This window comes from Spinacia oleracea, chromosome 4, assembly GCF_020520425.1.
Source record: "Spinacia oleracea cultivar Varoflay chromosome 4, BTI_SOV_V1, whole genome shotgun sequence".
Classification (NCBI taxonomy): Eukaryota; Viridiplantae; Streptophyta; class Magnoliopsida; order Caryophyllales; family Amaranthaceae; genus Spinacia; species Spinacia oleracea.
In genome coordinates this window covers 180,659,818-180,677,258 of record NC_079490.1, presented here as the reverse complement: position 1 = coordinate 180,677,258, position 17,441 = coordinate 180,659,818, and the positions used below count along the sequence as shown (strand labels likewise).

The following is a 17,441-nucleotide window of genomic DNA, read 5'->3' as shown; positions in this document are numbered from 1 at the left end:
CCTAAAATGACATGGTCCCCACTTGTTTTTCTTATTAAAATATCTACTCAATCCCACTTGTTTTATTACTTTATTTCATTCAATTCTTTTTCTTAATACTCGTGCCCGGCCAAGTGTATCTCTTAAATAAATACGGAGGGAGTATACTTTAACTAATTTGAATAAGAACTTAATTATTCGGTTCATAAGCGTAACTACTCCGTTTTTGCAAGGCGGTTTTACAGAAATACTACTGATGTTTACGTTATCCTCAGGTTTAGTATTGACTTCTGTATTTGTTTGACTTTTCGTAATATCAACATTGCCCAGAAAGAGCAAATTAAAGAATGAACATCAACTGATTATTGTGTATCTATTTTTATGTCTAGTTGGGTTTATAATTACCACGTACCAACATTAACATTAGATGCTTTAAGTACATTTTCCAGGTAATTTAAACGTCTAATTTCTTGTTGATTATTTTATTAGTCAATTCCATCGAGCTCCTTGAAGGAAAAGCACGTGAATAGGGACGACTTTACTTCTCCAGTACAAGGGGTGGCCGCTCTTCCACCGGTGTCGATCAGGACCTGGTCCATAATATATTTTTTTAAAAAGTTATTCAAGATTGTTCGGTTCAGTTATCTGAAATGTAATGGTATTATCGAAATTATATTAGGAAGTTATGAATTTAGTCCCATTTGGCAAAATTTAGCGGTTGCACTGATTTAGTTTAAGACGATGAAAAATCGTTTAATATGGTTTGGACATGTAAGCAGAAGATCAAGTGATGCCCCGGTTAGGAGGATAGAAAGGTGACAAAGTGATAGAATTGCAAGGGGTAGGGGAAGACCTAAGAAAACTTGTAGGAAGGTGATTGAGCACGATATGAACTTTCTTGGGATTGAGGGAAATATGGCGTTAGGATAGGATAGAGTGGAGGGAGAGAATATACACTAATGACTTCATTTGACTTATACAACTTCTATTTTTCTGTTTCTCTTTATTTTATATTTTTTTTAATTTTTTTTTTTTTTTTTAAATTCTTTAATTTTTTTTTAATTTTACATGCTATTTTGAAATGTACTTATTTTACTTATTCATTTATTTTAAACTTTACTTATTTTTCATTATTTCTTACAATATTTTTTCTATAATATATATATACATTTTCCTCTTATCTTACTTTCGTTAATTCCACTTTTTTTTTTATTGGTAACAATGACGATCTCCTACGATGATTCATGTTAGCCGACCCCAAAATATTTTTGGACTAATGCTTTGTTGTTGTTGGCAAAATTTAGCGGTAGCGGGTAGCTAATAAAAAGTAACAGTTACTAAGTAGTTGTCAACTTATTACGTATATGTTTATTGTACGAGTGTTCGATAGAGATAGCAATTGAGTTTAGCTTTTCTGAAACATTAAGTAGATTAGCATTCATAGCTAGGTACGTAGCGGTTTTTCGAGTTGAGTTTAGTTGTTTAGTATTTGTGGCTTACCGTTTTTGTTTATAAAGAATGATGTGAGATCACAACAAATATCAATTGTTCGAATACAATCGGATGATGAATTCATAGGGAAAACTCTCATGACCAAGAATACCCGCTTTTTCGAAAAAAGTTGTACTACGTATATTCCAATGATATGTATGTGCGAGAGAATCTTACAATACGTACATGCATAGTTTTCTTAACTATCGTAGTATTCATGAAAGATAGCTTTGTTTGATTTTTTTTTTTTTTTTTTTTTTGTATGTATTTGATAAACTCATATTTCTTTTGTATTTTTTCATCTTTTGGACTTTAAGAGCACTTTACAAAAACCTAACGTCCCAAGGGTTGCAACCGCCAACAAAATCTTGTATTAATAATAGGGTATATTTCGAACAAAAGACAATCAACATACGGAGTATCATGCATCAAGCAAGATTGTGACTTTTAACGACATACCCCTAAAACAATCTATATCTCTAGAAGACATAGGTGTTATTCGCTTATATGGAGTATGCATTTTTTGGCATCACCTGTATGTCTTCTTAATATTAAAAAAAATGTATTGTATACATAGTTATATATACACAACGTTAAGTAATCTCTATTGCCAAAACGAAGTATTAAAATATGATGTATTTACAGTAATAAGGTACTCCCTCCGTATTTATTTAAGAGATATACTTGGCCGGGCACGGGATTAAGAAAAAGAATTGAATGAAATAAAGTAATAAAACAAGTGGGGTTGAGTAGATTTTTTAATAAAAAAAACAAGTGGGAACCATGTCATTTTAGGGAATGGGGGTGGGGATGGGGTGTAGATATATTATTTAATTAGATGGTGGGGTTGATAAGTTACTAAAAATGGCAAGTGTATCTCTTAAATAAATACGGCTGGAAAAGACAAGCATATCCTTAAATAAATACAGAGGGAGTACTATCTTATTCATTTAATTTCAGAAAACCCTAGTAAAATTATGCTCTATGAAGTTTAATTGAATAATCTTCAACATGCTATAATAGTAATATTAAGTTTATCAAAAGTCAGTTGTGATTGCGGCTTGGGGGGAATTGCATGTGCATGAGTGCATGAAGCATGACTAGTAAGTCATTTGACTGTTTTGTTTGTCTTATAAATATGAATGATTTAACGCTCAAATTAACCACTACCATTCTTACTACCAACAAAAAAAAACACACACACACAAACTAGAAATTCAAAAAAAAAAAAAAAAAAAAAAAAAATAGATATGGAAAAGGTTTCAATGGTGCATTTCAAGATCCTCCTTTTAGGAATTCTTTTGCTTCATTCTTCAGGTAATTAAATTAACTAGGTTTTCTCGCGTTGTGTGTTTTGTGTTTTGAAGTACGTGTAATTTTGGAGGCTATAAATAAGAAGTGGGTGTATTTTCTAAATTGATGATAAAATCACCATCAATTGGTATAATTACACTATAGGGAGATCGCAATTTTGCGACTACGTAGCGACGACCACAAAAGTAGTCGCAAAATTTCGTCTTCTAATATCATTTTGGTAATCGCAAAATTCAGTCGCAAAATCAGGTTTTTCTTGTAGAATTAATATTAATACGTATTATGCATGTTTCCACTTTGAGCTTATTTGCAGCCATAACATATGATATTCAAATTTTAATTTCAAACATAGAGAGTTTTTAATCATGCGTTATATTTACAGGTGTGCTATGCGCCACACCTCGAGGATTATCCGATATCACTAGTTTTGAACAAGGGAACGGGAGAAAATTACAGCAAGGATGTACTCCTCGATATTGGAGTTGTGATTTTTGGCCATGTTGTGCAGATTCAATGTGTGTTTATTATCCTTATGGTGGCCGTTACTATTTTTGTGTATGGTCTCCAATTTAAACATAACACTTATGATTATCTTCCATATAACCATGTCGATCATACTCAAAATGTTGGAGGTAGTTAAATAATTTATTTCTTTGTTTTTTTTTTCAATTGAATAATTACCCAATTAATGCAATGGAAGTTGTCGATCCAAAATGGGTATATTGTAGTTCTTGTTATTGTTATGTTGAATGAAATATGATTGTGTTTCCTATATGCTTTAGTTTTATTGTTTGCATTTATTTAGTGTGTAAAAAAATTATAAATAAATGTCCGCAAAAGTTCACTACAAGAAATTGTACTATTAACGACGGGAAATCCCGTCGCGAAAGGCCAATAATCGTTGATTAACGACGGGATTTTCTGTCGCGAACACGTCATAAAAGGGGCCGTCGTTAATAGAAATCCCGTCGTAAATTCGTCGTAAACCCGTTGTAAAAGACATTTGCGACGGTTATTCCCGTCATTATTTGGTTGTTAGCCCCGTCGCAAAAGGCTTTTACGACGGGATTTTTGACCCGTCGTAATTAGGTTGTCGTTAAAGATACAAATTATTGTAGTGGTTCCAACTTAAAAAATACTACGTACATAGGAGTTGATCAAAACGAAAAAAGTGGTTAATAACTGCGAAAATTGATGGTGAAAATGATTTAGAGCTGCTCTTTCCTCTGATAATAGCCTAATAGGGATTTTTTTTCTCCTGATAATAGCCTAATAGGGATTTTTTTTCTCCTGATAATAGGTTTAGGAAAGTACTTCCTCTATATTATAAAGATGTTATACTATTTAATTTGTTTAAAGTTGTTCCACAAAGATGTTCCACCTAATCAATTGAGGTTGGCATGAGTGGGGCTCTTGCTCCTTAACCAAGGTCTTGGGTTCGAACTTTGGATATGGAAAATTTCTCAATTGAGAGGGATGATGCCCATTGAGATACCCATGCAAACTCCCGCGAAAGATTAATCTACTCGCCGAAGGCGATGGGAACTCCTCGTAGTAGAACAAAAAACAAAGATGTTCCACCTAATCTCTTTTTATTGCAATGACAATACTCTACTTTCACTTACCCGACCATATGGGTTAATTTATCTATTTAATACATTACTGATCATGTCTTTTACGTAGTACTTTACATTTCAATTCATAGGTCACGTGTTCGAAACTTTGTACCTAGCAATGTTGTTCTATTTTAATTGAGGATTAATTAATTAACGGAAGATTTTTGAGTGGCTACAATAAAATGGTAGCCACCACAATACATTAAATCTACGTCCTTCATTATTGTTGACTCATCTGGACCATTGGTTATGTTGACTTTATAATACTAATAATTTATAGAAAAAATAAAAAAAAATTAATAAAAAAAATCTACTTTTATTCTCCAGGTCAATTTATTTTAGTATTTTCTGTCTTCATCGGTTCTTTTTTTGTTCCTGGTAAAAATAAAAATAAAAATAAAAATAAAAATAAAGGTCATCTACTACTCTTCCTAATTCGATTATGCTACAACTAAATTTTCCTAATTTGATTCCAACGTTTCAAACTTTTTTTTTTTGGATCTCTCTTCATCAATTTTTCGGTCTGATTCTGTCAAGAACATTTAGAATGAAACCCATGAATTTCAGAAATTTGTTCAAACGAACTCATCCAAATTTGTAATTCACAATAGTAACATCATTTTTTTTCTCCAATTTGATTCTCGCAAAACAATCAAGAATGGAGTTGAAGATTATCTCAAAGAAAAAAAAAATGGAGTTCAAGAGTTCAGTATTGTTCACTTTTTGGAAACTGTAATTATAGATCGTGGATTTTATTTATTTTTATTTTGAAAAACTTATTTAATTATAAAAAAAAATTATATTAAAATAAAAAGCCAGCAAAATCAATGTTTTAGATTAGTCAATTTTATTTAATGGTTAAGATTTATTGTATTGTGGTGGCTCCCATTTTATTGTGGCTATTGTAAAATCATCCTTAATTAACATAGAAATGTGGCATTTAGATAAGAGGAGAGTGACATTTTGGCATGTAGATTTTCTTCGAAACGCTTTTTAATACTATACTCCGTATTACACTAGCTATTGTGTGACCCGGACGAGGTTCGTTTTGCTGCTTTGAATAGGTAAAATGCTATATTTTTCTTGAACTCAATATTTGACCAAAATACATGTAGTTCACAAAAGTGAAAAAGATCCATCGAGTTCATAAATTACACAGTACAAGCACATGTCATGCCAAGTAATTTTCAAATTAGATCCTACAATATGTTTTTTTTCCTAGTGGAACTAAGTGCTTCAAATAATATTCACCAAATTAGATATATGCAAAGCATTTAATTTTATAGTTGATGTTTATAAGCTTATGACAACATGTCTATCGAATCTCTTTATAGTTGTCCTAATGGTTTTGTTATTTTTATTCCAAAATAGTACACATAAAATAAAAAATTGCACAACATAGTTATTTTAGACTTCATTTTAACACGTATTTAAGGAGTATAAACTAACGGGGAGAGGTAAATCACAATTGGTTAGTGGTGTTCATATTTTTTGGTTTAAACTGGACCAAACCATGTTTTCACTGTTTTGTTAGGTTTATGATTTGGAAATTACGACTTGGTTAATTTTCTAGCTAAATACGGTTTAAGTAGGTTTGGTTTTGACAAAAAAGCTGAACCAAACGTAAACAATACTAATAACATGGTGTACTGTTTAAACTTTAAACCGTTATCCATAAACTAAATTAAAGAATACTAAAATATAACATATGATTTAAACTTTTATTGTATAATGTAACACCGTTTAACATTTTAAAATATAACATATAACATACTATTTGGAATTTCGTAAAATTAAATACACTCATTTTCCTTCTCTCATACTTAAGGTTTGAGAAACTTTTGTGTGAGACCGCCTCACAGGAAAGACCGCCTTATTGGCAGCCTTGTTTGCAGCCATGTGACGCGCTTTGAAGTCATGCTGACGTCATCATTTTCATTTTTTTTTCCAAACTTTTTTTCAAAAAAAATTCAATTTTTTTTTTGGCCTTAACTAATTGGCCTTTTAGCTTAACTAATTGGACTTCTGGCTTAACTAATTGGATTTCAAGCTTAACTAATTCAATATAAGGCTTAAAATTTATTTTTGACATTTTTTTTTCTTCGAAAATTATGTTTTTAATTTTTTTTAGTACTAAATAACTACTGTAAAACATAACTAAAAGTCATAAAATCATAACTACCTGAATAACAAAATAGTTAAGATATAAAGACAAATAGTTAAACTTATGAGTCGAATAGTTATTATTTTTAAACAAACTTATTATTAACTAAAACTCATAAAATCTTAACTAATTAGTTCCTATGCTTAACTAATTGGTTCAGCGCCTTACCAATTGGTTCTGTTGCATAACTAATTGATTTTCAGACTTAACTAATTGATTTTGGTGGTTAACTAATTAGTTACAGTGCATAACTAATTGGTTCTGGTGCTTCACTAATGGGTTCCCATGCTTCACTAATTGGTTCTCATGCTTCACTAATTGGTTCCTGTGCTTAACTAATTGGTTATGTTGCTTAACAAATTGGTTATATTGCTTAACTAATTTGTTACATTGCTTAACTTATTAGTCATCTATACTAAAAGCATAAAATCGTACTAAACCCCATAAAATTGTAACTAAAGCCCTACATTGAAACTAAAAAATACGTAACTAAAACTCAAAGAACCTTAACTAAAACAAAGAAAATCGTAACTAATACTTAAAAAATCTTAACTAAAACGTCAAAATTCTGAACTAATTATTCAAACTAATACGAATTTAATTATAGCTAAAACGAAATTATTTTTAACTAAAACGAAAATACTCTTAACTAAATATAACAAAAATGTAACTAAAATGAAATTATTCTTAACTAAAACCAATTTAATCTTGACTAATATAAATGAATAAAATTATTTACATTTACAATACAAATTTGGAAATTAAATTACATTCCTCCACCACCATCTCCACCGTCAACATGAGCAGCACCGAGCACGTAAGCCCGGACACCGCAACCTCCATCATCAGGCGGCGACTTCGAATCGAAATCAAAGGAGGCGAATGCTCAACGGCGGCGACAGCTCTCCTTCACTTCCTCTTCCTTGTCCTCTGCTTATCTCCAACGATGAAGCCTCTCTTACGCATTCAAACCACAAAATCAAATTAAATCACAACACATAATCGATACCTAAAGCAAATCAAAAATCGATCGAAAATCGATCAAAAAGTCAAAAACCTAAATCGATTGAAAAAATCAATCGAACATCAATCAAAAATCCAAGTCAGGATTTCGAAAATCATTGCACGATCTCCTTCTTTCGCGGTTGCATCTCCTTCCTTCGCCGTTGCAGCCACCGCGATAACGTCGAGGCCGAAGCCAAGACCACAACGGCTCGCCGCAGCTTTGTGAGGAGGTGAATCGCCGCCTCTGCTCTCCGCCTTCCTCTCCTTCCTTCGCCGTTCTCCTCCTTCTCAAATCTTTATGAGCAGCGCCGACGAGATAAAAAATCAGAATGGCCGCGGTGGATCTTGCGGTGGCCTAAAACCTACAACCATTGAAGTGGAGAGGAAGGCGGCGATTTGAGGAGAGTGAGAAGCGGCGAGGATGACCGACGATGGCGGAGGTTTGTGGAGAGTGAGAAGCGGCGAGAATGACCGACGGCGGCAGAGATTTTGAGGAGAGGGAGGGGCGAAGAGGATGAGGGAGGAGAGAGAGAGAGAGAGAGAGAGAGAGAGAGAGAGAGGAGAAATTAGGATTGAAAATGAAATGAAATGAAAAATATGTATTTATATTTATTTATTAAAAATTCTCAGCTGACATCAGCACTTAGTTGGCATCTTGGTTGCCAACAATGCGGTTTTCCTGTGAGACCTCCTTATACAAAAGTTTGTAAACTTTTATATAAGGCGGTATTACACAAAAGACTACATTCAATAGACACTCTGCAAGATGCCATTCAATAGAGTTGTAGACTTTTGTAGGTCAATTTTGATAATGCATCTATGAGTGATAACTTTCCTATTGTAATAATATAATATCTCGTATTCTTATGATTTATAAATTATTTTAAAGCACATATGAAAAGATTGTTTTAATATTCATTTAAATGTATTTAATTAAAGTTAAAATAAATAAATTACTCTATATAAAAGAAGGGTATAGTTTTTAAAATAAAAAAGAGTGTACGTTATTTCTAATTTGAGAAGAGAAAAGGAAAATTTGGTAATATTAATTCAACCTTTGGCCGGTTTTCTTTTATTAATCCCACCTACGACATATTTTTTAATTATCCAACTTTTATTACCCAACGACTTTTATTGGGCTTAAGTGACCGGTAATCGGTGAAGAAGTCATCGAGATGGTGATGAATTGATGATGATGACTGAATATATCGAGAGAGAGTATTATATTGTCACGTAAGGTCATATTACCGCTTACAATAGGTTTATGACGTGTTGGGCCCAATAAAAGTCGTTGGGTAGTAAAAGTGGGATTATTAAAAAATATGTCGTAGATGGGCTTAATAAAAGAAAATTGGTCAAAGGTTGGATTAATATTACCAAATTTTCCAGAGAAAAAGATTTTAAAGAGATATTTCTATTTTGGAAAACGATGTCTTAAAATTTTAATTAAGGACAATCTAGTCATTTCCATCATTAAACACTTTCAAGAAAGTAGGGAAAAAGTTCGGTTTGGATTGATTTAGGTATTACTCCCTCCATTCCTTTTTGTTCTTCTCATTTCTATTTCGGGCGTTCCTATATATTCTTCCCATTTCCTTTTTTGGACATACCTTTTTACCATAAAATTTCCCACCATCCCTTATTTAATTCATTCACATTTCCCTATTCACTCATCCAACCCCACTTTTATGATTTTTTATTACTTTATTAAAAATATCTTCTCTCTCCTTCATTTCTTTATTACTTTCCTTTACTACTTTATTACTTTCTCTCACATTCAATCATTACTCTTACACTCAATCATTACAAGATTCAATTTTCTTAATTTCCACACCATTTCCCAAACGGGAAGAACATAAAGGAACAGAGGGAGTACAAGTTTACAACAAAGTTCTATACCACAAATGCCTACAGCTTCCTACAATTATTGTTCCGATTGATCATAAATTTCATAACAATACTTATGGTCCTATTGGAGCTCTTCAAGAAGAGTTACTCATGAATTGCAGGACAACAGCAAGAGGCACAAGCGAGTTGTAATGATTTTGGTTATGGGATTACAATCGTATCTCCATAAAGAAAATTTTTGCTACTTTTTATCTATACTATATACTACTCCCTCCATTCCTTTTTGTTGTTCCCATTTCCTTTTTTGGCATTTCTTTTTGTTGTACCCATACTGAATCTTTACTATTTTTAGCCATAGTTTTTTTTACCAATTTACCCTAAGATTCCCCACTATTTACCAAAAAACCCTAAGATTCTACCCTTTTTCCAACCTAAATTTCACCACTTTCATTATTTTATTCATCCCATATTCCCACTTTCACCCATCCCTATCTCCATCTCTCTCTTCTTTTTCAACCAATCTCCCATTTTTCTCTCTCTCCTCCTTCCTCTCTCTGTTCTCTGTTTCTCTTGAGGAGAACATCAACATGTTCTTCATTTTCTATCTTCCTCCTCTCACTTTTCTCTATCTCCTCCTTCCTCTCTCACTTTTCTCTCTCTAAATCTCTCAAGAACCCTTTTCTCTCTCTATCTCTCTCGCCACCACCACACCTCCGGTCCTCCGCCACCGCCACCGCCACCGCCACCGCCACCACCCTCCGGAATACGTATTATGGCTTTAGATGGTCACATTCGACCATGAAAACTCTAGATCTAGAGTTTTCATGGTCGAATTTGACCTCGAAATCCTCAAAATCGTGATATTTAGATCAATCGGGTATTAATTTATTTTTGTGTTCATGTTTCAAATTTTTGGGTTGAATTTTGTCGAATTTTCGGGTAGATTTATGTCGAATTTTTTGGTTAATTTGGTCGAGTTTTTCGGGTAGATTTATGTCGAATTTTTTGGTTAATTTTGGTTGAATTTTGTTGAAATTTTCGGTTGATTTTGGTCGAATTTTTGGGTTTAATTTTCTCAATTTTCTTGGTTTGATTTTGGGTTAATTATGGGTTGATTTTCTCGATTTTCTGGGTTTAATTTTGGGTTGTTTTTCTCGAATTTTTGGGTTTAATTTTGGGTTGAATTTTCTCGAATTTCTGGGTTCATTTTGGACGGATCTTGCTTAAGAAATGAAGATCTAGTTGTTTAAGAAATGAAGATCTAGTTGTTTTTCCGTATGAACTTGCTTAAGAAATGAAGATCTAGTTGTTTTTCTCGTTTTTTTGGGTTCATTTTGTCGAATATCCTGGGTTTTTTTGTCGATTTCTTGATTGTTGATTTCTTTTTCTTGATTTGGTCGAATTCTTGATTGTTGGTCGAATATTCTGGTTTGAATTTTCTTGATTTTTTGTTCGAATTTTTGTTGTTATTTGGGTTTAATTCACCCAGATTGCTGATTCTTGTTTGTTCGAATTTTGATTGCTTGTCGAAATCAAGGGAGTTAAATGGTGTAACTTGGGTGGTTTTTGTTCGAATTATTGTTTGTTTGTTTGATTTCAAATTGGAGTTTAATGTGTAGTTTGTTTGTTGATTTTTTTTGTTATTGTCGAATTTTGTTGTTGATTTTAATCGGAGTTTAATCTAAATCTGGGTGATTTTTTTTGTTTGTTGATTTTTGATTTCAAAACTGGGTGATTTTTTGATATCAAATCTGTTTGTTTTTTGATTTTTTGATTTCCCCCATTTATCTTATTTATTTAATATTTTCTCTCACCTTACTTTATTTTAAATATATAATCTCTTACACCCAATCATTATTCTTACACCCAATCATTACTCATATCCCAATACAACCCAAGATTCCAATTTTCTTAAAAATCCCCCAATATTCCTTAGGGGAACAACAAAAAGGAATGGAGGGAGTAGATTTTAGCCCGTGCATCGCACGGATTTTAATAAATTATTAAGTTAAAATAAAACTTTTATATATACCAACTGCTATATTTATATATTAGATTAGATTATTTTTTATTTTTTATTTTCATTTTAAATTTATTTTTTAATTACTAGACTGTTTGATTTTAGATGAAATTGTATATGCGTAATATTAATAATTAATTAATAAAAATATCTACGTGACGCCTAATTATTTATCTACGTGGCACTCGGCTTTTTTAATTCAAAAATAATTTCAAAATATTATTTTTCATTGGCTGAAAGCATTAGATTTTCTATGTGGCTCTCTAATATTGGATTAGTGTTTGATTTTAGATTGAATTTGATTTTGGATGACTTTTATTTTAGATTAGTGTTTGATTTTGGATGAATTTTATTTTAGATTTATTTTTTAATTATTAGAGTGTTTGATTTTGGATGGAGTTGTATATATTACTCCCTCCATTCCTAAATAAGTGTCACTTTTCCATTTTTAGCGTTCCCTTATAAGTGTCACATTTCCATTTTTGGACACATAAACTTTACTATTATACCCCTTAATTTCCTAACAATTACACCATATACCTACCTTTTAGTAAAAAATGTGCCCAAAAAATAATTAAAAAACAGATTTTTTTAAAAAAAGGGAACAGAAATCAGAGGGAGTCAGGGGGAACGCACGTTCACCCCTCTCTCTCTCTCCTTCATTTTCTCATTTTCATTTCTCCCTCCTTCATTTTCATCTTCTCTCTCCCCTCTCTCTCCTTAAACTTCATCCTCTTTGTTCTTCCCTCTCCACTCTCTCCCCTTCATTTTCGTTCGTCAATCTTTGATTTCACCCACAAAATTCAAGATTTTGTTTTAAATGGTGAAATTTGACCATGAAAATTCCAGATCTAAAGTTTTTATGGTCAAATTTGACCTTTTAAACCTCAAATTTGGTTTTGGATTGCTTAGGTATGTTGAATTTTTGATATTTTTTAAGTTTATTTTAGTTTAATGACGATTTTTGGGTTTGTTGTTGAATTTTTTTTTTTATGATTCTGGTTTGGTTTATGATTTGTTGTGATTTTATGGATATTTTTTTATTTGTATGGGTTTTATGATTTTATGATTTTTTTTTTCTGATTTCGGGTGGATCTTAAGTTTTTTATGATATTTTTGATAGTTTTATTCGAATCCTAGTTTAAGTTTTTTTTATGATTTGTTGATGTTTGAATTTTTTGATGATTTTAGTTTTGTTCGAATTATTTTGATAATTAATCCTAGTTTTGTTCGAATTTTTTGATAATTAATGATGGTTCTGTTCGAATTTTTTGATGTTTATCTTTTGATAATTTTTCTGGGTTTGATAATTTTTCTGGCGTTCGATAATTTTTCTGGGTTTGATAAAAAAAAAATTTATTTTTTGATGATTTTTTGGGATTATTTTTGATATTTTCTAGGTTTGATAAAATTTTGGTTGGGTCATTTGGTTCGAAAATTTTGGTTGATTTTTCATGCGTTATGACCGGGTCGAAATTTTGGCTGATTTGGTTGGGTTTTTGGGGATGATCCGTGGATATGTGGTCTTGTATTTCTATTGGTTGATGAATTTTGTTGTTGTAATTTGATTGGTTGATTTTGTTGGTATTGGATTTGATGACATGGCAATGTGTTTAATTTACTGATTTCTCTCTCTTTACCTTTGTACTTTATCTTATTATACAATTATCTACTTTATCCTTTCCCCAAAAAAAACATTACCAATCATTACCTCTTACACACTTCACAATTTTATTAATTACCGTGCCAAGTGCCAAAAGTGACACTTATTTAGGAATGGAGGGAGTAGTAATTAATTAATTAAAATATCTACGTGACACTTAATTATTTATCTACGTGGCACTTGATTTTTTTAATTCAAAAATAAATTATAAATCTTATTTTTCATTGGCCGAAACCAATTGTAATCCTAGGTGGCGCTCTAATATTTCAGCATATATGTCTCCTTTATATATATATATATATATATATATATATATATATATATATATATATATATAGGACCAGGTTCTGGTGAGAACCTCCCTTAAGATGATAACTGAGAACTAATCTCAGCCGTAAATCCATTCAATCGGACGGCTCACCTGATACCCGCAAAAATCAAACAATTAAGGGTATTTTAGTAATCTTAATGAGTTGAATGACCTTCTTCTTTCTGTTTCCCGTCTCATAATACTTTCTCTCTCTTCCATCGGCTTTCTCTCTCCTCTGCAAATCCGCTCCACCATTCTCGCTCTTCCAACCCCAAATTGATCGAGACAATCAAATCTTCATCCAAAAATCGACAATAAGTTCTCTGCTGTTCTTTGATTTTGCAGAAATTCACAATTATTATCTATCTCCTTTCGTACTTTTCTCTTTGCTCTCGCAATTTTGGAGTTCAATTTCATCGTTCTTGCAAATTTCGCAATTGTGTCATGGAAGGTGAATTCGACTAAACATTTAAGTGTTTATCTACTTTAATTGGGTTTTCAATTAAATTTTGTGCATTTTACTTGTTTTCGTTCTAATTTTGCTCGAATTAGGGATCTGCATTTGATTTCCTCGAATTGGATAAATTTACTTGAGTTGATTTCGTTGATTAATGTTTTGTTTTGACATTCTAACCATTTCCGGCATCTAGTATTACGGGATTTGTTGAAACTACCTACTGATTAGTTTTTTAGGATAAATGTGTTTGAGGTATGAGTTTTGTTGTTGAATTGGGAATTCTTTTTCAGAAGGAATAAAAAAATCTAGGGTTTGTGTCATGGTATATTGGTATCAGATTGAATTCGGCCATAAATTTAGTTAGCTTAACTAAATCCGGCTGCTAGAACCATTGGGATGAGATTTGGGGAGTGAATGAAGAGAACTGATCATGTGGTTGAAAGTTAATACGAAGTAGCATATTTGTAGTTTGCTCGTAAACCAAGGAAAACAGAGATGATGATGTTGTTGCTACTTGCGCATTGTCTAGCAGAATCAGGCGTGCATTTTCGTGGATTACAAGCCTAGACTTAAGCCATTCACATATATCTAATTGTTTGATAAATCCCTATGAAACCCAATGTGTCCCTGCATTTGTCACTTTTGTTGATATTCTCCTTCCTGCAGCTAGAGATTTAGTCTAGTAGCTAAAGTTAATTAGTGTTAGCAGGCATGACTTATTTCTGGCCGATCTTGCAGTGGCCAACTTCAACGAGCTCTCGGTTATAAATCTCCGGAGATTATTTATACACAAGGGTTATGATTTCATGGATTTGCAAAGTAGATTGTAGATAACTCATCCTGGAGACAGGAATGAATAGATGGGAGTTCCCAGGAGTAGCCTACATGCTTTTGAGTTTGTGACAAACTTGAGAATCTTGTAGTAGTCATGGGTGCTCCTGTAAATTTGGATGCAAGTTCTTTTACTCTGTCCATTGATAGGATCAATATCCTGGAGACCTCGTTGCAATTTTGTTTTATTCTTTTTTGTCTTCTCTTATCCTTCAATTTATTTTCTAACTTGCAGTATGAATCCGTGAAGACTTTGGTACGCCTTGGACGTATTGGACTACCTAAAACATCACGCCAGATTTTGCAGAAGCTAGAAGTTGTCGAATTCAAAAACTACAGCCCTTGCTCTCCTGTTCTGTAGCTGTGATTGCTCGTTGTTGTTGCCTGTCTTCAGTCTACTCGTTTTGGTTTTGCATAATATGCAAGTAGTTGTAATGGTTATGCATAATCTGCAGTTAGTTGTTCTGCAATGGTTATGCATAATCTGCAGTTAGTTGTAATAGTTCGGCATAATCTATATAATCTGCAGTTCGTTGTGATGGTTGTGCATAATCTGTAATGGTTCTGCAAGTTCATTTTGTAATGGTTCTGCATAATCTGCAGTTAGTTGTTCTAGTTTCTTCAGTCTTCTATTCGATGATTACTTACTTTCGAATTAATTCTATTTACTTTATTAAGTTATATATCTACATTTTAAATTGAACAAAATGAAAAGTGCATGATAGTGTTCTAACTATTCCTAATGTATCATTGTATGGTAAGATACCAAGATACCACTAGCCTACTAGCTCAATAGGTAGAGCATTTGTGTGAATGCACAAAGGATGTGGGTTCGAATCCCACGTAGGTTCGTTTTTACTTTTTGTATTATTTTATTTACTTTTAATTGGAAAACCTTTACTTTGACCTTATATACTACTCCCTCCGTCCCGGAATACTCGAACCGGTTTGACCGGCACAGAGTTTAAGGGACTTGAATTGACTTATTTAATTTAATAGGTAGTAGTTGATAGTGGGGTATTATTTTAATGTAGTTAGTGGGAAATGTGTAAAGGGGTGGGGTTGGGGAGAGTAGGGGTTGAATTTTTAATTATTTTTTGTATGGAGTATGGGGTAGGTGGGTTAATAGGAGTGGAGTGAGAAATAATATAATATTGTTAGAATATTTCCATTTTTAGAAACAGGTCAAGTATTAAGGGACGGCCCGATAAGGAAAACAGGTCAAGTATTCCGGGACGGAGAGAGTATCCTTGAAAACCTCAATACCATGAACAAACTTCAAACTAAGACGTCATGTCATGTCCCCAATGATGTTATTCTTATGATAATATAAGTAGGATATAATGTCTCATGTTTATAGAGTTAGTAGTATTTTACTTTTGAGTTTTTCAAATTTACTTTTTAGTGTACTTTATTTACTTTTGAGTTTATAGCGTCTACTTTTGAGTTTATACAAGTATTATTTACTTCTTTGTATATACTTTACAAATATTTGATTTACTTTTAAATTATTATGATTTACTTAATTACTTTTGAGTTATTATGATTTACTTTTGAGTTTATGTTATTTACTTCTTTTTTTTGGGTAAAATAAAGCTTTATTTATCAAAAGGTAGAACAAAAACAACAGCATCCAAAACAAGAAATAACAAGAAAACAGCAAGGGAGCACAACCTGCTACCCTTACAAAAACACAACCAGCAGCTACAAGGACTTAGCTAGTATATGCGACACGCAGCGCTCTGTTTATAGGTCGTTCGCTTCATGTAATCTTCATATACATATGACCTTGAGTTTAAACAGTAAAGTTTTTACCACTAAGGCCCTGTTCTGTTCGACTTATTTCAGACAAATTAAGTTCAGATAAATTCAGTTAAGTTCAGATAAATTCAGTTCAGCAAAAATAAGTTTTTTTCAGAGATTTTCACACAGATCGATAAGTTTATTTCAGACAAAATAAATTTTTTTTTCATATAAAATAAGTTTAGATAAGTTCGGATAATATAAGTTCAGCAAAAATAAGTTTTTTCAGAAATTTTCACATACAGATAAGTTTATTTCAGACAAAATAAGTTTTTTTTTTCATATAAAATAAGTTTAAATAAGTCACTTTTTTGAAGGGAGTCGTTAAAACATTAAAAAGTTCCGATGCCGGGAATCGAACCCGGGTCTCCTGGGTGAAAGCCAGATATCCTAACCGCTGGACGACATCGGATTTCTGTTTACATCATCTCTCGTATTCAATAAACGTAGTCCACCCAATGCTATCTCATTCAGACTCCACTTAATTTATTTGGTTAGTTTTTCTCTTATACTGAAAGTTTTATACTCCGTAACACTAAAAAAATTGTAATAAGTGCATTTTCAGAACAATCACAATCTTAGTAATTTTTTTCTTAGGGTCGAGAAAGTTTTGAATTGAAATACAAACAATATAAGTAGATAGAACTCAATTCTAAACTTTTATACCGTGTATGGTATCACTCCTAACTCTAATCAATTAAACTAGTTAGCATCTGGCTACTTTGTACACGATAACATGCTAATACTATGTATCCTCATTATAAATATACCTAGTCCTCCGATCCGTAGTTGACAAAATCAGACGACTTTAATTAATTTCCAACTAGTTTGTGGGCCGGGCGTTGCTCTTGGTTTTACTTTTAGTGGGATTTACTTATTTTAAATATGTGCGTATATGTGGTGCTATTATCTGATTTCCATACAAGATCAGTGGCCGATC

At 32.3% G+C, this 17,441-nt stretch overlaps 2 long non-coding RNA genes and 1 other non-coding gene across 3 annotated transcripts; 2 read left to right on the top strand and 1 right to left on the bottom strand.

Moving 5' to 3' along the window:
- Positions 1-2,402: 2,402 nt before the first annotated feature.
- Positions 2,403-3,556, top strand: LOC110781825 (uncharacterized). The gene is made up of 2 exons (XR_002531840.2): positions 2,403-2,787; positions 3,167-3,556. It is a non-coding gene; the product is annotated as an uncharacterized lncRNA (long non-coding RNA).
- Positions 3,557-13,493: 9,937 nt separating this feature from the next.
- Positions 13,494-15,477, top strand: LOC130459655 (uncharacterized). The gene is made up of 2 exons (XR_008919185.1): positions 13,494-13,861; positions 14,934-15,477. It is a non-coding gene; the product is annotated as an uncharacterized lncRNA (long non-coding RNA).
- A 1,364-nt stretch (positions 15,478-16,841) lies between these two features.
- Positions 16,842-16,913, bottom strand: TRNAE-UUC (transfer RNA glutamic acid (anticodon UUC)). Its single transcript has one exon. It is a non-coding gene; the product is annotated as a tRNA-Glu (tRNA).
- Positions 16,914-17,441: the final 528 nt, after the last annotated feature.